This window comes from Salmo salar, chromosome ssa15 (assembly GCF_905237065.1).
Source record: "Salmo salar chromosome ssa15, Ssal_v3.1, whole genome shotgun sequence".
NCBI classification, from domain to species: Eukaryota; Metazoa; Chordata; class Actinopteri; order Salmoniformes; family Salmonidae; genus Salmo; species Salmo salar.
In genome coordinates, this window is record NC_059456.1 from 30,379,044 (window position 1) to 30,384,188 (window position 5,145).

Below are 5,145 nucleotides of genomic sequence, written 5' to 3' on the forward strand. Positions count from 1 at the left end.
AAAGTGTATTTTTGTTGTAATTGTCCCTGTCCAAACAAACTTAATAAATAAATGTACTGTAGATTATAACTAATGGCAGTATTGGCAAAAGACTTGAACCAGTGAGTGCAAAAAACAGGAGTCCTCAATAGAATCTATTGGTGGGGTGTTCTAGCAGGATTTATTTGCAAAGATTGCAATTCTTTTCTAAAATACTACAGTCTAAAATGTTTATGTCTAGCCCACTTTAACTTTGTTTACTCCTCTTTTAGGCATCTGTGCATGTAACTCTATTTTTCGCAAAAGTATTTAATTGCAAGTCAAGTACTGTTGCCAACTGCTGCCTTTAACTTGAGAATGTTGCTCTGTACTGCATAGAATACGGTCAGATTTTTTTTTAAGTAACAGCAATAGCAAAACTTTTACAGCACACATACTATGGGGTGAGCTTGTTTGCCCTGAATTTGAACCATCATAGTTGTACAGACTGAGCAAAATCGATATGTCGAGGAGAAAGTCCTTATCTAGGCAATTAAGTCTTGGCCAACAGGAATCCTAATCTATCTGCCCATAAGCTGCATGGGACCGCCTTCCACTAGGAAGACTTCTTAAGCATATAAGTCTTCAGATCTGGACCACTGCAGAGACTCTGAGGGCAGGCAGGAGAGAGCACCGCAAGGAGACTCGCTTTTACTCATTCACGAGATGAGAGCGAAGGAAAGATAGAGAGATAGGGGGGGAGAGAAAGGGAGAGAGGGAGAAAGAGCGGGAGAGATAGAGAAATATAAACCTTTCAAACCAAGACGTTATGCCGCCAACTGTTTGCCAACCTTTATTTATATCTAAAAGGTATTGCCAGCAACAAAGCCAATACTTTTATTTCCGCCAACCGACCTAGTCATGATTGCGGTATTATGTTTAAAAGTCCTGTCAGCCCCTCAATATAAATGTCCCCTTTCATCTTACAAGCCCAGGCCAGAGAAAAAGACTGACAGAGAAGCGTCAACACCAAGAATGAAATTTCACAGTTAGAAAAACAAGGGCGAGGTTTTACGATACCAGTGTTTCTTATACGATTTCGTAGATTCTTATGAGGTTGAATTCAACTTGGCATCTACCACAGTATCTCTTGTCAGCCTAGCCAAGTGGCTATTGTTGAAGCATTTGCTTTGTTGAAGTTGGCTCGGCTCTGGAACGACTAAACACTCAATACCATGGGTGATAATACAGTATAGGACCTCTTTCATAGAACACTTAATTATCTTCAAACTGTTTACACCATGAGTCAGAGTATTTTGCACTTCTTACTCTATATGGCCTATCTATATGAAGCTCTTGAATGGATCCTGAATTAACGACAACAAATGTGATTGATTGTGGTATTATGTTTAAAAGTCCCGCCAACCCCTCAGTATAAATGTCCCCTTTCATCTTAACGACTTTGGCACGTATTAAATCAATTAATATTCTATTGTTGTTCTCCGACAACAAACTTGTTCTTGTCATTATGAAAAAGTATAGCTTAACAAAATGGCAGTCTGCATGACATCACAGCAGCCTGGTCCAACAGTCTGCATGACATCACAGCAGCCTGCTCCAGCAGTCTAAATGACATCACAGCAGCCTGGTCCAACAGTCTAAATGACATCACAGCAGCCTGGTCCAACAGTCTGCATGACATCACAGCAGCCTGCTCCAACAGTCTGCATGACATCACAGCAGCCTGCTCCAGCAGTCTAAATGACATCACAGCAGCCTGGTCCAACAGTCTGCATGACATCACAGCAGCCTGCTCCAGCAGTCTAAATGACATCACAGCAGCCTGGTCCAACTGTCTAAATGACATCACAGCAGCCTGGTCCAACAGTCTGCATGACATCACAGCAGCCTGCTCCAACAATCTGCATGACATCACAGCAGTCTGGTCCAACAGTCTGCATGACATCACAGCAGCCTGCTCCAACAGTCTGCATGACATCACAGCAGCCTGCTCCAACAGTCTAAATGACATCACAGCAGCCTGGTCCAACAGTCTGCATGACATCACAGCAGCCTGCTCCAACAGTCTGCATGACATCACAGCAGCCTGGTCCAACAGTCTGCATGACATCACAGCAGCCTGGTCCAACAGTCTGCATGACATCACAGCAGCCTGCTCCAACAGTCTAAATGACATCACAGCAGCCTGGTCCAACAGTCTGCATGACATCACAGCAGCCTGCTCCAACAGTCTGCATGACATCACAGCAGCCTGCTCCAGCAGTCTAAATGACATCACAGCAGCCTGGTCCAACAGTCTGCATGACATCACAGCAGCCTGCTCCAGCAGTCTAAATGACATCACAGCAGCCTGGTCCAACTGTCTAAATGACATCACAGCAGCCTGGTCCAACAGTCTGCATGACATCACAGCAGCCTGCTCCAACAGTCTGCATGACATCACAGCAGTCTGGTCCAACAGTCTGCATGACATCACAGCAGCCTGCTCCAACAGTCTGCATGACATCACAGCAGCCTGCTCCAACAGTCTAAATGACATCACAGCAGCCTGGTCCAACAGTCTGCATGACATCACAGCAGCCTGCTCCAACAGTCTGCATGACATCACAGCAGCCTGGTCCAACAGTCTGCATGACATCACAGCAGCCTGGTCCAACAGTCTGCATGACATCACAGCAGCCTGCTCCAACAGTCTAAATGACATCACAGCAGCCTGGTCCAACAGTCTGCATGACATCACAGCAGCCTGGTCCAACAGTCAAAATGAAATCCCATCAGTCTGGTCCAAATACCAACATTACCTGCTCAATTCTTTTGCACACAAAAAAACACCAGTTTTAAAAATGTATTTAGGATATGTAAATCTAGCAAGCCAGGCAACTAAAAGTAACTTTCTATGAAATGTTTTGGTTTGTTGCTAGCTTGTTAGCTTGCTAGCTTGCTAGCCAGCTCATATGATTAGCAGAACATATAGTATCTGACAATGTTTTGAGTTTAATTGTTTAATTTTATTCACCATTACAGGAAAATGAACACGAGCTGCTAACTTACTGTTGTGAAGGTGAAGAAATTGAAGCAGTGCATTGCATTCTGTCCTATCTGAGGAATTCAGAACAAGATCAATGCTACTTGCTGCATCAGGTTACCATGACACCAGTCTTAACCACAGGGTCAAAGTTGAATGTCTCTTGCTCAGTTGCCGCCAAATCTATGGCAATATAAAAGGTGAACGCCAACAAGAAAGAGGTAAAGATGGGACTGTTTGAAAAGGGATCATATAAACATTGCCCAATTGTTTTTACAGACAACATACTGTGAGTTCTATGTGAAAGAAGAAATAGAGTAAAAAGTAAGAGACGAGAGCGGGGGAAGGATCGTCATAAGATGGCGGTGCTGAGGAAGGCGCGTCTTGCATTCATTATTACTTTGTTTGCTCTGAATGTTGGAGCAATAATTTCCAACACTTCCGGATCATGAATCAGAAGCTATACCCTTATCTCTCAGCCTCCCAGATCTGGAATACTACATCATCTCCTTTATTCCCCTCACAGTGGGCTTACCTGTTCCTGCTGACCAAGATGACCGAAGGCAACGCCGGCGATCCTGTTCACCTGACCTGGAGATTCTGATGCTAAAATGCCAACCCCACTATATGCTGAGGGAATTTACTGCTGTGTACTTACGCCACAAGCAAACATCAAGGCGGCACTCAGTGAACTGTACAAGTACATTAGCCAGCAAGAATCCTCTCACCTGGAAACAGTCTTTATTGTTGGGGGTGATTTTAACCAAGCACGTTTAAAACAAATTCTACCAAAATATCACCAACATGTATCCTGCCCCACGAGAAGAAACAATGTGCTGGACCATGTACTGTATATACGAACATCCGTGAACCGTACAAAACCATCTCCCATCCCCACTTCGGCCAATTAGATCACATCTCTCGGTTCTTACTCCCCGTCTACAATCAACAACTCAAGAAGGAGCTAGCAACACAGAGAATAGTGAGGTGCTGGACAAAGGACGCACTCTCAATGATGTAGGAAGGTTGAGAGAAATACTGATTGGAAGATTTTCACAGATTCATCCATCCAGGACTAATCCATAAACATTTAGGAATATACATTGTCAGTCACAGGATTCATTAGGAAATGTGTTGATGATGTTGTACCAAATTAATAATCTGGAAATACCCCAACCAAAAACCCTGGATGAACGGTGGTGCACGATGTGTACAAGGCAAGCAGGTACGAGCTCCACAAATACATTAGTGACGCAAAAAGACAATACACGACGCATGTGGCAAGGACTACAAAGGCAAATCCAGCTGTGTGGTACTCACCGAAGCATCCCTCCCAGATGAGCTTAACACATTCTTTGCTTGCTTCGAGGGAGACAATACAGAGCCAGGTGCTTTTGCTCTCTGAGTCTGATGTGAGGAAAACTCTCAAAAGAGTGAATACTCACAAAGCCACAGGCCCAGATGGCCTCCCTGGCCATGTCCTAAGAATATGTGCTGACCAACTGGCGGGTGTCTTCAACCTGTTTTCAACATGTCCCAATCTGTAGTTTTCAACCGCTTCAAGGAGCAGGTGGCTCCCGAATGGCGCAGCGGTTTAAGGCACTGCATGTCAGAGCCTGACGCGTCACTACAGACGCTGCTTCGATTCCAGGCTGTATCACAGCCGGCCATGATTGGGAGTCCCATAGGGCGGCGCACAATTGGCCCAGCGTTGTCCGGGTTAGGGTTTGGCCGGGGTAGGCCGTCATTGTAAATAAGAATTTGTTCTTAACTGACTTCCCTAGTTCAATAAAGGTTTATATAAAAAAGAAAAAGAAAAAGAAGACCACCATCATCCCGGTGCCCAAGGAAAACAAGGTGACATGCTCAAATGACTATCGCCTTGTCCCACTTACCCCAGTCATCATGAAGTGCTTCAAGAGGCTCGTCATGGCCTACATCAAGTCCAGAATGCCAGGCACATTGGACCCACTCCAATCAGCTCCACGGACGATGACATTTCCATCGCTATTCACACGGCCCTAACACATCTAGACAAGAAAAACACCTAATGTGAGAATGCATTTCATTGACTAGAGTTCAGCATTCAATACTATTGTTCCCTCCAAGCTCGACACTAAGCTCAGCGCCCTGGATCTGGA